Source organism: Ranitomeya imitator, chromosome 4, assembly GCF_032444005.1.
Source record: "Ranitomeya imitator isolate aRanImi1 chromosome 4, aRanImi1.pri, whole genome shotgun sequence".
In the NCBI taxonomy this organism is placed as follows: Eukaryota; Metazoa; Chordata; class Amphibia; order Anura; family Dendrobatidae; genus Ranitomeya; species Ranitomeya imitator.
In genome coordinates this window covers 174,805,090-174,821,496 of record NC_091285.1, presented here as the reverse complement: position 1 = coordinate 174,821,496, position 16,407 = coordinate 174,805,090, and the positions used below count along the sequence as shown (strand labels likewise).

The 16,407-nt window shown below is 41.2% G+C and overlaps 1 protein-coding gene across 1 annotated transcript in view; it reads left to right on the top strand.

Annotated features, from left to right (window-relative positions):
- The window catches only part of SH3PXD2B (SH3 and PX domains 2B), a 238,066-nt gene that overhangs the window by 157,381 nt on the left and 64,278 nt on the right, over positions 1-16,407 (top strand). The gene's annotated exons all lie outside the window — the stretch shown is intronic.

Below are 16,407 nucleotides of genomic sequence, written 5' to 3'. Positions count from 1 at the left end.
AAAATTATGTTTGCAATTATCAATATATTGATAATGATATGTCATATTAATGTATGGGTGACATCACAAGTTCAGCTTGTCTTGTATTTTGAAAGCGAATGATGATGGCAGCTTTTTGGTTGCTAAAATATGTCTGGTTAACAAACTCCATCCATGTCTACAGTGGGGCATCTAAATCGGATATACTCTAGGGTGCCATGGTGATCTCATTTAGGTTCAACATATTCTTGAGGAACATTGCAGCAATAACACAGAATGTGATCCTATAATAAGCCTCTGTTTTTAATTCTCCTTAGACTTAGAATGAGGTCAGAAAAAAACTGCATGTAAAAAGCGCATGTATCCACACATGACTTTATCAATACGTTTTTTATCAAATCTAAGTTTACTTAACATAGCAGTTTTGTCTGAAACATGACATACAATAAAAGAGACATACACCACAGCAAAAAGACCACTATAAAACCAAATTTATGAAACCTGATTTATCTGATTGGTGCAAAAATGCTGGAGAACGTTTTCAACATCAAAAACGTACGAAATACTCATTGTGGGAACATAGATTCAGGCTAATTGTGTTTTTTTTTTTTTTGTTTTTGCCAATTTTCTGGGAGACCAAATTTACAGTTTTCCTAATCTTGTGTAGGGGACACACAAAGCTTTACTATATCCATTACAGTGAAAAAAAATTGAACTTGATTTAAGTTGGTATGCATGCAGCACATAAATGCATGTTCACTTTGACCATAAAGCATACAAAACCGACAAGAAGCAAAATAAACATAAACCCTACTGCAATTAAATAAGTAAACAGCAAAAATGCATTTAAATAACACAGGGTTCGTAGTAGTAGTTGATCAAAAAATAGCATAAAAGCCATCCCACCGTCGACAAGATGACCATGATCGGGATAGTCCTATGCTGTCTAATATTAAAAACTTTACCATGTGTCAGAGTTGACCTCAATTTGTGAATAAGGGCAGACAAAAGGACCAGGTCCACACCTGTGGACACCAGTCTTGGGAAGCCTTTAAATGTTATTTCCATGTCAAGAGAGAGAGTGAATGAAAAAAATGGGTTTAAGTATTTTAACCCCTTTCTGACCTCGGACGGGATAGTACGTCCGAGGTCAGAACCCCCGCTTTGATGCGGGATCCGGCGGTGAGCCCGCATCAAAGACGGGACATGTCAGCTGTTTTGAACAGCTGACATGTGCCCGCAATAGCAGCGGGTGAAATCGCGATTCACCCGCCGCTATTAACTAGTTAAATGCCGCTGTCAATCGCTGACAGGGGCATTTAACCGGCGCTTCCGGCCAGGCGGCCGGAAATTAGTGCATCGCTGACCCCGTCACATGATCGGGGGTCAGCGATGCTTCTGTATAGTAACCATAGAGGTCCTTGAGACCTCTATGTTTACTGATCCCCGGTAGCTGTGAGCGCCACCCTGTTGTCGGCGCTCATAGCACACCTGCATTTCTGCTGCATAGCAGCGATCTGATGATCGCTGCTATGTAGCAGAGGCGATCGAGTTGTGCCAGCTTCTAGCCTCCCATGGAGGCTATTGAAGCATGGCAAAAGTAAAAAAAAATGTGAAAAAAAAAAAAAATATATAAAAGTTTAAATCGCCCCCCCTTTCGCCCCATTCAAAATAAATCAATAAAAAAAAATCAAACATACACATATTTGGTATCGCCACGTTCAGAATCGCCCGATCTATCAATAAAAAAAAGCATTAATCTGATCGCTTAACAGCGTAGCAAGAAAAAAATTTGAAACGCCAGAATTACTTTTTTTTGGTCGCCGTGACATTGCATTAAAATGCAATAACGGACGATTAAAAGAACGTATCTGCACCGAAATGGTATCATTAAAAACTCCAGCTCGACACGCAAAAAAGAAGCCCTCACCCGACCCCAGATCATACTTAGGGGTATGTTTCCACGTTCAGGAAACGCTGCGTTTTTTACGCTGCGTTGAGCCGCAGCGTTAAATACGCAGCGTCCAGATGTTACAGCATAGTGGAGGGGATTTCATGAAATCCTGTCTCCACTATGCATTAAAAGATGCATGCGGCATACCCGCAAAATCGCACATGTGGCGCGTCTTTTAAGAACGCAGCATTTCCTTACATTGCAGAAAAACGCAAGGACAACGCAGGTGACCTGCCAGTGACCTCAGGTGCAGATTTGGTCAGGATTTTACCTGCATAAAATCCTGACCAAATCCTGATGCAATCCTGAACGTGGACACATACCCTGAGATAAAAAATAACCTAGTCATGTTAGGTGTCTATGAACTCGTAATGACCTGGAGAATCATAATGGCAGGTCAGTTTTAGCATTTAGTGAACATAGCAAAAAAGCCAAACAAAAAACAAGTGTGGGACTGCACTTTTTTTGCAATTTCACCACACTTAGAATTTTTTTCCCGTTTTCTAGTACATGACATGCTAAAATTAATGATGTCATTCAAAAGTACAACTTGTTTCGCAAAAAATAAGCCCTCACGTGGCCATTTTTGATGGAAAAATAAAAAAGTTATGGCTCTGGGAAGGAGGGAAGCGAAAAACGAACACGGAAAAATGGAAAATCCCAAGGTCATGAAGGGGTTAAAAACAAAAATAAAAAAAATGGTGAATGCTGTAAAATATGAAAAACGTTTCTATTATCGTAATTTGTATTAATATTGGCTCTAGAAAATTAAAGAAAAAGTGATTCAAAAGTTGTATCTGCCCATTAATGATATCAATACAAACTACAGCTTGTTACACAAAAAAGAAGCCCTAATACAGTTCTATAAACACAAAAACGAGAAAGGGCTCTTACAATATAATGACCAAAGATAGACCACCCAGACAGAGGAGTTCCCAGAGACGCTTAGCACTTGTTGGCCCTTTTGCTCACCCCAAACCATCTCGATTGGGTGCAGGTCTGGTGACTGTGGAGGCCAGGTCATCTGGCGTAGCAACCCATCACTCTCCTTCTTGGTCAAATAGCCCTTACATAACCTGGAGGTGTGTTTGGTGTCATTGTTCTGTTGAAAAATAAATGATGGTCCAGCTAAACGCAAACCGGATGGAATAGCATGCCGCTGCACGATGCTGTGGTAGCCATGCTGGTTCAGTATGCCTTCAATTTTGAATAAATCCCCAACAGTGTCACCAGCAAAGCACCCTCACACCATCACACCTCCTCCTCCATGCTTCACGGTGAGAACCAGGCATGTAGAGTCCATCCGTTCACCTTTTCTGCGTCGCACAAAGACATGGTGGTGGGAACCAAAGATCTCAAATTTGGACTCATCAGACCAAAGCAGAGATTTCCACTGGTCTAATGTCCATTCCTTGTGTTCTTTAGCCCAAACAAGTCTCTTCTGCTTGAAGCCTGTCCTCAGCAGTAGTTTCCTAGCAGCCATTTTACCATGAAGGCCTGCTGCACAAAGTCTCCTCTTAACAGTTGTTGTAGAGATGTGTCTGCTGCTAGAACTCTGTGTGGCATTGACCTGTTCTCTAATCTGAGCTGCTGTTAACCTGCAATTTCTAAGGCTGATGACTCAGATAAACTTATCCTCCGAAGCAGAGGTGACCCTTGGTCTTCCTTTCCTGTGGTGGTCCTCATTTGAGCCAGTTTCTTTGTAGCGCTTGATGGTTTTTGCCACTGCAATTGGGGACACTTCCAAAGTTTTCCCAATTTTTCGGACTGACTGACCTTCATTTCTTAAAGTAATGATGGCCACTCATTTTTCTTTACTTAGCTGCTTTTTTCTTGCCATAATACAAATTCTAAAAGTCTATTCAGTAGGACAATCAGCTGTGTATCCACCGGACTTCTGCACAACACAACTGATGGTCCCAACCCATTTATAAGGCAAGAAATCCCACTTATTAAACCTGACAGGGCACACCTGTGAAGTGAAAACCATTTCCGGTGACAGCCTCTTGAAGCTCATCAAAAGAATGCCAAGAGTATGCAAAGCAGTCATCAAAGCAAAAGGTGGCTACTTTGAAGAACCTAGAATATAAGACATATTTTCAGTTGTTTCACACTTTTTTGTTAAGTATATAATTCCACATGTGTTAATTCATAGTTTTGATGCCTTCAGTGTGAATGTACAATTTTCACAGTCATGAAAATACAGAAAAATCTTTAAATGAGAAGGTGTGTCCAAACTTATGGTCTGTACTGTATGTGGCCAGGTGACCTGATTGTCGCAATCTGGGTTCTTGAAATATCTCCATGGTTTCAGGGATGGACAGTGTATAAAATCTGTATTTTTCTGATTTGAGCCATGGTTCCCTTGCTGCTGTTTTGTAGAGCAGGGGTCCCCAACTCCAGTCCTCAAGGCCCACCAACATGTCATGTTTTCAGGATTTCCTTAGTCTTGCCCAGGTAATAATTACATCACCTGTGCAATGCAAAGGAAATCCTGAAAACATGACCTGTTGGTGGGCCTTGAGGACTGGAGTTGGGGACCCCTGTTGTAGAGTATCTCTGGAAACAGAGGCAGTTATAGTTCACATCTCTTATTTAGGCATTTTCCACAGGTTGGGGGAAGGTGAGAGGAGGTCTTCACTCATTGCTGGAGTGTTGAATTAACCTGCATATTTTGTCCTACAAAGTTTACAGAACAACAACTGCAAGGTCTGATACAATGAGTAATTAACATATTAACAAAGATCGATTGTTCAATTAATCGGTGTCCTTGACCTCCAAGAACAACATAATAAGCTGAAAGGACTGATGCAATCGCCAGTCAACAACCATTCAACAAATCAAGGAACATCAATTCAACCTACAATAAGTCAACGTTCAGTCTCATATGAACAATAGCTCATGTCCGTCTGGCATAATTAAGAATAAATGCGGTTTCATCACATAAGCCCTCAAACAGCTCCTCTGATGGAAAATTGTGAAACTTCTGTGTCTCAGCATGCGGTAACCCCTGAACAAATTACTTTTTTTTTTAAAAGAGTGTAATAAAAAACATATAATAATTGTATAAATTTGGTATCCCCAGATTCATACTGACTTACAGAATAAAGTTGACACTTTATGCAGCACACTGAATAGCATAAAATCTATTACAAAAAACAGAGGCAGTGTTGTTGTTTATGTTCCGTCCTATGAAGAGTAAATAAAAGTTTGTTGAGAATGATGCCGCCAAGAAAAATAAACGAGCCCACAAATGACTGTCGCGAAAAAAATAAAAAAAGTTATGATTTTTGGATGGAGATGGGCGAACCCGAACAGAAATGTTCGGCGTTCGTACCGGATGGTCACTGTTCAGGCCTGAACGCCAAACATGGACTTTCTGCTAAAGCAGAATGAGGCAAATTGGAGAGAGCTTAGAAACTCATCTATCCATCTCCTGTTTTTTTGCGCTGAACAAGTATTTCAACTGTTAACAAAAATATAATAAATTCCTGATGATATGAGGAAAAGTAGTAAGTTTTCTGGTGTAAACTTGCAGAAAAATAGCAGGTAAAAACCTCAGATTTTTAATGATGTTTTTTTCTGTGAATTTCAGTGCAATTTTTCCCTTTAACATTAGAAACGTTTGCAAGTACTCTAGTTGAAAGCATCATTACATTGCTTAATCAGCCCAGTTATCTCTGCCTCTCGTGTTCGTAGGAGCCTAAGGGACCAGAGAGATAAATATTTCCTAAAGAACATGCAGTGCAATTTGGTAATGAAATAAGTGCTATATCATTTAGGACATTTTCAATAATAAAGTAAGGTTTAGTAATAAAAGACGGTCTTGGTAAGAAACTGTAATTTATTATAAATGCTGACTATACGCAGAATTATTTTTACTTTTTATCGTACCTTTGTCATGGAGAATTTCTGAATCAGTGACCAGCCCTGCTTTGTATACATCTGTAGTCGTGTTTTTTTTGTTTTTTTTTTGCAGAGATAATTACCCTATATATACTTTCTTCAGTAAAATATTCCATCTTCTGGAGCACAAAAAATGGACATATTTGTTTCATTAAACTTCAAGGTTGGCCTTCTAGTCAGTGCTTGTACAAGATGAAGATAGGATATTATTTTAGCTTAGTTCTCAGAAGGGGTCCAGGATATGTGATATTCCATAACCCTACACATTTCCTTTCCAGTCAGTGTTTTGCTGAAAGGAGCAAACCCAGAGCGCCATGTGCATTCTGTAATGAAATGACTTGATGCCTGACTGGTTCTTATTGGGATTGCTGGGAATAGAGGTCTGCGTGCGGTAATGTCAGATTGTGCATTAGTCATTTTGTAATAGTGCACCTGGCTCTTAAGAATGTATCTCCGAAGCTGAGATGAGAAGAAAGAAGAAGCCTGGAACTCAGATATTTGATTTACTGTTAAATATTTATGATGCATAGGAATACAGATTATTTTGTTAGGGATCCTAAAAAAAAATCTATAGAAGCACATTCCACATGCTGAGAGAATTACTCTGTGCACTATAAAGGCTAACCTCCCATGATGAATGTTTGGGGTGTTTTGGACGCTGTGTTTTTGAGCTATGATCACACTTTGCAGGCGTGGCGGATTTTTTTCTGCAATGCTAGTCTATGGGTCCATGAAAATATCAGCCCGAACTTGGATGACAAGAAGATTGAGAATTTTTTTTTTTCACGTCTTCATGTACCAGAAAATCGGATAATAGTCATGTCAACTCTGATTGAACTCTGATTAGTGTCTGATCAGAATAATCGGTCCAATTTTCTTGTACGGAAAAAAAAGAAAAATCGGACGTCTGAATGATGCCTAAAACTGTGTGCTCACAATGAGTTTTTGGCCGGGGTCACACTTGCGTGTGCAATGCGAGAAACTCGCGCATCAATTCCCAGCACTGCCGCCCGCACCCAGGACCCGTTTAGCTGCATGTATTTCTAGGCAGTCGCACGCTCTGGTCCCGAGTGCCGGCGGCAGTGCTAGGAATTGATGCGAGAGACTCGTGCGAGTTTCTCACATTGCACACGCAAGTATGACCCCAACCATTGACTTTCAGTATTCAGCTGCATCAAAAACGCAACGTCTAGGCTATGTGCACACGTTGAGTAAAATTTCTGCACCATTTTTGCAGTGTTTTTGACTCGGTTTTGCCTGCCTTTTTTCCCTGCGTTTTTGAGTGATGTCAGTGGTGAAAAATGCTGCACCAAATTATTTTCTGCACCAAATCTGCATGTCAAAAATACTCAACATTTGATGACGCGTCAGGTTTCTCATTCACTTAGCTGGCATGAGGATTGCTTCAAGTTTATCTAGAAAATACACCAAAAAAGCAAAAGCAGAAATTTTACTCAACCTGTGCACCTACCATACAGTTCCAGCAAAGTGGATGGATTTTATTGAAATATCATGCCCACTGTGGTTTTTACTTGGCATAAACTGACATGCGGTGCGTTTTTCAACTCTGTAACATGTCGCACCTTGGGGTACACCGAGTTTTATGTGCAGGTTTTTTCCCATAGACTTGCATTAGATGTGGAAAATCCTCGCATAAAAAGTGCACATGTGGAAATGCATCAAAAACACATGTACATCACACATCATGAAGTTGTCACAGCCAAATACCAGGAAGTGTAAAAAACAAAGCAGCTTTGTGTAAAACATGAACTAACCGACAAGCAACGAACATGCAGCATCAAAAATGCGATAAATACCATTGTAAAAAAAAGTAACTTAATTTACATAACAGAGACAGAAATGGTGCCGAAAATCTGCAACATCAAAAGCTTACCAGATACTCATCGTGGGAACGTAGCCTAAATGTAGTCCTGCCAAAATGGTGAACTAGTTGTGAACTAACTTTTCCACAGCCTGCAGGTGCCGGGCATAGATTTTCAGTGCCTGGATGCTAAACAGGTGGAAAAACAATAAAGGAATTAGGCAATTACATTTAACACCGGGATTTCCTTTCTGGTTTTAACCACAAACACCTCTAAACTATTATTTGTCATCTTCCATTATTGTGCATGCCAGTGTTCAGTTAATGCCAATATATGGTAATTGTTAGTGATGAGCGAGCGTGCAGGGGGATAAGGTGTTTTCCGAGCACACTCGTGTCCAAATCAAGTATTTTCAGCATTCTCGAAAAATTTGGTCGAGATCCCATATGTCACAGCTGTTCTACAGCCACAACACATGCAGGAATTGTCTGTTTGTTAGGCTATCCCTGCATGTGTTGCGGCTGTCAAACATGTTTTTCGAGCACACTGAAAATATTCGATTAGGACACGCGTGTGCTCAGATAACACCTTATCCCCCAGCACGCTCGCTCATCACTAGTAGTTATAATTGCTGTATCCTTACTTACTGTAGTCTCTTACTATATCTCTGAGCCTTATATTTATTTTACTCACTTATATAGCACCATTAATTCCACAGCACTTTACAGACATCATCATCGCTGTCTCCATTGGGGCTCACAATCTAGTTTCCCTATCTTTGGAGTGTTTGAGGAAACCCGAGAACCCGAAGGAAACCCACAGAAAACATAAAAACGCCTTGCAGATGTTGTCCTTTGTGAGATTTGAACCCAGGACCCCATTCCTGCAAGGTTACAGTGCTAACCACTGAACCACTGTGCTGCCCATATATTTTTTTTTGTATTTTCATATCTATATTTTTATTTTATATTCCCCGAAACTGAAATAATTAAATTAGTGTACTAAAGTTAAGCTTAAACTGAAATTATACATAATGTAACATTTCTGAAGCTTTATTTCATGAAAATGATAACAATATAAATTTTAAAAAAACCTTAATACATTTTGGAAATGTTTTAATTCTTTCTTGGCTTACTTTTCTCCAACGCCAATATTTTTGTAACTAATTGTATTTTCAGTGTAATAAATGTGACAAAACCGTAGGCATAGGCTAGGCAGCAGAAAAAGCAAAAATGTAGAGCTTGACAAATTTTCGTTGCATTTCTTTATTAAAAGTAGCACAGATATTGTGCTTCTGGCACAATTTAGGATTAGAATCCAATTAAAATAGTAATGGTCTCTCAATGTACCAGGAAAATGAGTGAGCCTTACCTGGTATATGTGAGGTGCTTATAGAGGTGCTTTAGCTTTGCAATTGCCATGCCGATTGGCTAGATATTTCAACCAATAACACGTGCTGTCATGGTTTCAAGACACAAATTCCAGGAAAGACCTTTAAATGCTGAAAATATTGTAAGCTCAGGCCATTGTAACTTATACGACCCCTTTAATGATATGCAAGCAGAATGTAATGTAAACATTATTGCAAAATATGGTGATCTTATAATAAATACTCTGGGAAATTTGTTTAGACTGATGTTTTTTATTTATAAAACAGGCCGCAAGAGTAATTTGTACCTACCGTATCTTTCGGACTATAAGACGCATCCCAAATTTTCAGAAGGAAAATAATAGAAAAAAAATTAATGCGTCAAATGGGGTCCGTCTTACAGTCCTCAATTTAGCTTACCCGGGAGGGATCGGCATCGGAGTCACAGGGGGTGTTTGGTGGTCCAGTGATGATATGACTCAACTTGGTGCACAGATTCAGTGGTGCGGAGGGCTATGGCGACATTTTGTGAAAGCCCGGAGCCCCCGCACATCCATTGCTGCGATGCGTTGGTCTCCGTGAAATCCCATCCCAGTCTGGTGCTTCCGGGGCGATGATCTCACTCCCATCCTAGCCTTGTGTGGCTGGTGCTGCAGGTTCGGCTATGCTCGGTGGTGCGGGGGCTACGACGACATTTTGTGAAAGTTCAAAGCCCCCGCACTTCAATCGCCTCAATGCTGTGTCCTCCGGGAAAATGGCAGCCGGAGGCGGCGCATGCGGAGATTGAGATCTCGGCAACGAGATCTCATCCCGAGAGAGATCTTGGGAGACAAGATCTCGTAGCCGAGATCTCAATCTGCGCATATGCCGCCTCCGGCGGCCATTTTCACGGAGGTCACAGCATCGAGGCAATAGAAGTTCGGGGACTTCGGGCTTTCACAAAATGTCACCGGAGCCCCCTGCACCACTGAGTACCACCGAACAAGCCGCACCAGGCTGGGATGGTAGTGAGATCTTCGCCCTGCAGCCTTGGACCACCGGAAGAATCGCTCAACTCCTGCTGTCACCACTCTAACTGTGAGTACATTCCGACTATAAGATGCACCCCAGTTTCCCCAAAAAAGTTTTTGGGAAAGAAATGTCTTATAATCCGAAAAATACCGTAATTTATTGAAAGAAAAAAAATAATTTGGTACCATGTTAGCTGGCTGAAAAAAATAATGCTCTCAGTGGGAAAAATAAAATAATCTTGTAGTTATGATGCCTAGCAAAAATAAAATAAATGATGTTACAAATCAAGCTTTCGAGACTTCTTAGGTCTCTTCCTCAGGCATGGTATGACAAAGTTTCTGAAGAAAAACAAATAGTGAGCAAAAAAAGAAAAACAAAAACAGAGACACATGCATGTGCATGCACCAGAAAATTTAGGCTGATCAAAGATTCTGTTGTTAATAATATGTTAATTAGTAAATTAGTTGAACCGCATGTGCCTTAAATTTCTCCTTAGAAAAGTGCAATGAGTGGCGTAAAAAATGAAAAATTTAATTATTGTGAAAATATGGCATGTGCCATACAGTGGGGAAAATAGGTATTTGATACACTGCTGATTTTGCAAGTTTTCCCACCTACAAAAAATGGAGAAGTCTGTAATATTTATTATTGAATCCAGAAAATCACATTATATTATTTTTACATGATTAATTTGCATTTTATTGCATGAAACAAGTGTTTGATACAATAGAAAAACAGAACTTAATATTTGGTACAGAAACCTTTGTTTGCAATTGCAGAGGTCAGATGTTTCCTGTAGTTCTTGACCAAGTTTACTCATAATACAGCAGGGATTTTGGCCCACTCCTTCATACAGATGTTCTCCAGATTTTTAAGGTTTCAGGGCTGTCGCTAGGCAACATTGAGTTTCAGCTCCCTCCAAAGATTTCTTATTGGGTTCAGGTCTGTGGATGGGTTAGGCCAGTCCAGGACTTTTGAAATTCTTCTTACGGAGCCACTACTTAGTTGCCCTGGCTGTGCGTTTCTGGTCATTGTCATGCTGGAAGACCCAGCCACGACCCATCTTCAATGCTTTTACTGAGGGAAGGAATTTGTTGACCAAAATCTTGCTATACATGACCCCATCCATCCTCCCGTCAATACGGTGCAGTCGTCCTGTGGCCTTTGCAGAAAAGCACCACCAAAGTATGATGTTTTCACCACAATGCACCACATTTGGGTCGGTGTTCTTGGGGTTGCACTCATCCTTCTTCTTCATCCAGACACGACGAGTGATGTTGATACCAAAAAGTTCTATTTTGGTCTTATCTGACCACACGACCTTCTTCCATGCCTTCTCTGGATCATCCAGATGGTCCTTGACAAATTTCAAATGTGCCCGGATAAGGGTCTTTTATGAGCAGGAAGACCTTTTATGTGTCCTGCAGAATTTTAATCTATGACGACATACCGTGTTAACGGTAATGTTTGAGACTGTGGTCCCAGCTCTCTTCAGGTCATTGACCAGGTCCTCCTGTGTAGTTCTGGCCCGGTGCTTGACCTTTCTCAGAATCATACTTACCCCATGAGGCAAGATCCTGCATTGAGACCCAGACCAAGGAAGATTGATGTCATCTTGTGTTTCTTCCATTTTCTAATAATTATACCAACAGTTGTTGACAAGCTGCCTACCTGTACCCCATACCAGCCTTGTGCAGGTCTATATTTTTCTCTGGTGTCCTTAGACAGCTCTTTGGTTTTGGCCATGGCGGAGAGGTTGGAGTGTGATTGAGAGTGTGGACAGGTGTCTTTTATACATGTAACGAGCTCAAACAGGTGCAGTTATTACACCTAATGAGTGCAGATTAGGAGGGCTTCTTAAAGAAAAACTAACAGGTCTGTGAGAGCCAGAATTCATGCTGTTTGGTAGGCGATCAAATACTTATTTCATGCAAAAAAAATGCAATTTAATTATGTAAAAATCATGCAATGTGATTTTTCCAGTTTTTACTTTTAGATACTGTCTCTCACAGGTGGCGTGTACCTACGGTAAAAATTACAGACCTCTCCATTCTTTGTAGGTCTGAAAACTTGCAAAATTGGCTGGTAACAAATACTGATTTTTTTCCCACTGTAATTTGCAACTTTTTACACCAGAGAAAAGTCTTAGGGGAAATGATAAATTTCCTCTAGTGTCTTTACACCAACCAGAATTGAGTTAAAAACGTTATAGTAGCATAAGAATAAGACACTGAAAATGTAATGTCCCCTTTCTGCAACATTTGCTCAAGCACAGGAAGCAAGTAATGAAAATTTGAAGTGACACAGCTACCCTGACTGTACTAGCCAACAGGGTTCTTTTGAGACACATTGAGAGGCTTCTTTTCACCCAAACCAAGTACCCACCATAGATGACTTAATATATAGTCTTCCTTTCCTGTCGTTGCTGCAGCATTACCATGGAAGTGATGAGTGAGAGGCTAGTCATTAGCTGATCACAGACTCTTCCTTTTTCTTTGAACAGTCCTGTAGAGTGATGCATATGATCCATTCAGCTGCGGGAATAATTGCAGGAAGCGGTGAGAGGACACATTCTAGTCCACCTGTCTTACCCAACCAATTTTTCAATATGCCACAAAGCTAATGAGATGAAGCTAACCCCTGTCAGGAAGAGTGGCATAACATAAGCATTCATGCCTGATAGATTTCATGGAAGGCATCTGTGTTGTAGGCAATTTCAGCTGATTTTGGCTGGTCACAGCAATACCTGTGTTTTATTGGTCTGTCGTAAAGGAGTTCTGGTTTAATTCTGATGGATGGTATTTTATATTTTGAGGCAGTGAGGGTAATTCTATGCGAGGGACTAGATGGTGGCCAGATTCTAACGCATCGGGTATTCTAGAATATGCATGTCCACATAGTATATTGCCCAGCCACGTAGTATATTATTATTATTATTATTTATTGTTATAGCGCCATTTATTCCATGGCGCTTTACATGTAAGGAGGGGTATACATAATAAAAACAAGTACAATAATCTTAAACAATACAAGTCATAACTGGTACAGGAGGAGAGAGGACCCTGCCCGTGAAGGCTCACAATCTGCAAGGGATGGGTGAGAATACAGTAGTCGAGGGTAGAGCTGGTCATGCAGCAGTTTGGTCGATCGGTGGTATATTGCCCAGCCACGTGGTATATTGCCCAGCCACGTAGTATATTGCCCAGCCACGTAGTATATTGCCCAGTCACGTAGTATATTGTTCAGCCACGTACTATATTGCACAGCGATGGAGTATACAGCACAGAGCCACGTAGTATGCAGACTTAAAATAAAAAATAAACATATACTCACCATCCGAAATCCTGTTGAAGTCCTGGCCCTGTGTGCGGTGCACGCGGCAGCTTCCGGTCCCAGGGTTGGTATGGGTGCAGGACCTGTGATGACGTCACGGTCACATGACCATCACATCATGGCAGGTCCTTCTCGCATACCATCCTTGCCACCGGAACCTGCCGCATGCATGGAGCCGTCACCGGAGCGTCGCGAGGAGCGGGAAAGGCGGCGGAAGGTGAGTATATGATTTTTATTTTTATTTTTAACATTAGATCTTTTTACTATTCATGCTGCATAGGCAGCATCAATAGTAAAAATTTGGTCACACAGGGTTAATAGCATCGTTAATGGAGTGCGTTACACCGCAGCATAAGATGGTCCATTAGCGTTGCCATTAACCCTGTGTGAGCGCTGACTGGAGGGGATAATGGAGCGGGCACTGACTGCGGGGAGGAAGGAGTGGCCATTTTGGCGCCAGACTGTGGCCGTCGCTGATTGGTCGTGGCTAGGGTTGAGCGAAACGGATCGTTCATTTTCAAAAGTCGCTGACTTTTGGCAAAGTTGGGTTTCCACCCGATCCCTGTGTGGGGTCGGCCATGCAGTAGGCGACTTTCGCACCAAAGTCGCGTTTCGTATGACGCGCTTGGCGCCATTTTTTTCAGCCAATGAAGGAGCGTGGGCAGAGTGATGACATAGGTCTTAGGGGCGTGGACGCCTATCGTCATCTTGTCGATTGTGCGCAGTAGGGATTTGCAATGTGTAACACCAGCTTTTCTGTTCAGGGACGGAGGGGAGAGAGAGGGAGGGAGAGGGAGAGAGAAAAAAAAAACAGAAAAAAAAAATTCCCATTGACTTTGCATTGGGTTTCGTGTTTCGGTCGATCCCCGACTTTTCGCCATAATCGGCCGATTTCACTCGACTCGACTTTAGAGATAGTCGGGTTTTGCGAAACCCGACTCGACCCTAAAAAAGTAAAAGTCGCTCAACCCTAGTCGTGGCTATTTTGCCGCAACCAATCAGCGAGTTGGATTTCCGTGACAGACAGAGGCCGCGACCAATGAATATCCGGGACAGACAGACAGACGGAAGTGACCCTTAGACAATTATATAGTAGATGATCTGTGTCCCCCAAGATGCGCATAGAAGCGTATTGAGGCTGCTGGAGTGCTTTGCAGTCACAGACATAGCTGTGGCTGCAGTGCAGAATAAAAGTAAGTTTGGTCGTGGACAAGCTATTTGCCCAAGGCAGATTTAAGACAACCCGGTGTCGAGCTTTTATTTTTTGAATGAACTACAGAATGAAAATCGGGTGGTTCACTCTCACCAGTCGAGTCTAACAAGTGGCCCATGGCCACAGATCTCATTTAAAAGCCCTGCAGCCAAAGTTGTGTCAGTGTTAGTTTGCAAGCTGCAGAGCCGCCAAGGAAAACAAACGTCTGGCGCCTCCTCAGCGAGACACGGTGGGGCAGTCGCCCACTGCAACCGGTCTTGAGTACGGACTGTTTTGACACTTCGGCTGCGATCCGTAGGATACCATTTGCTTTTTATTTGTGAATTTTTGGACATTAAAGACATTTTGTTTTGAACTTTACTGGGTCACTGCCTCACCACCGCCACACTACAATATATACATATTTTTCTCTTATGTGAACGTATATACTGTTTTGTTTTATCCCCTTTTGTAATCTTTTGTATATTTTGTAAACACTGTATACTTTTCATATTAAATTTATAAATTTTAATAACTTTGTTCCTCTTGCCCTATAAACCGCACTCCTAAAGCCATAGGCTACCTGTGACGGGTGTCCATTCGGCCTGTATAAATGATTTGTGGTGGCAGCTAGTTTTTGGGTTACTGCGGAGCTTGGCATTGACAGTATCAGAGTGTGTATATGTGTATATATATATGTGCTGTTTGTGACAATTTGGTAAGAGTGGCGGGATATGTGGCATCCTCCGGCTGGTTCTCTGGTTCACCTGATCACCAGAGCACCCTGTGCTGAATACAAAAGGATGATGGCAGATGACGAGTGTGCATTAGTTTGTTATTTTTACTCCATTTATGGACGTGTGTCAACTTTAATGAAGCCATGCAACCCCTTTAATCTCAGAAGAAGGACAGCTCATTTAGGGGAGCTGCATTGCTAAAGGGAGTTGTCCTGCTAATGAGACATAACCAAAGTAAGCAGTCATAAAAGATGCAGCAGCACTCCACGGGCGCTAATGTATACTTAAATATACAGTATTTGTGGTGAATTATTAATGGCATTTATATTATACATACTGTGCAGATAAATATGGAGCTCTTAGCACATATTTAATCACATTGGAGCTTATTATTCAACACTAATTTTTAGACCGTGCCAACTTATACTAAACAGTTTTAATATGCATTGGATTTATCAAAGTGCTTCATGCTGTTTGATAAATCTGTCTTGTTTAAGTGACCATCTTTTTTAATACAGATTTTCCCATTACTGATATACGACATCAAGAGAACTTGCAGCAAATTGTCTGTCTGCCTCTAGCTCCCCTCCTTCCTTCCTGTCTCCATAGACTTTTAAAATCAGCAAATGTTATCGCCTATCTCAGTAATGTGAAAAATCACTATTTACTGAATGAAAATTTTACCCATGATTTGAGAGTGAAAAATCATTCTAGGTGTAGAAGGAAGCAGATTTATCTGATAAGATATATTACAATTTGTGTCAATCCTGGGCACAAATAATCAGGGGAAAGAAAAACGGGGAAGAGATCGCTACCTGAGTGTAGTAAGTATGATAGTCAGTGATTATATAAATTGTATATGCTCACCTGAGCCAATTGTGTAGGATAGGTACAACACTAGAAAATAGCTTGCGGATGGTTGGGACCTTATGTGCAGTTTGCAGCTCATCCGAGAACCGTGTAAATGTGTTTTTCCTTGCTAAAAAAGTTACTCCACATGAACGTAATGGAAAAATAGGAAATCCGAAGGCGCTTCCGTTCAATCAAAAATTCCCAGTGTCTCATGAGTTGTATAGCAGTGCATTCATTGGTTGAAGAGGATG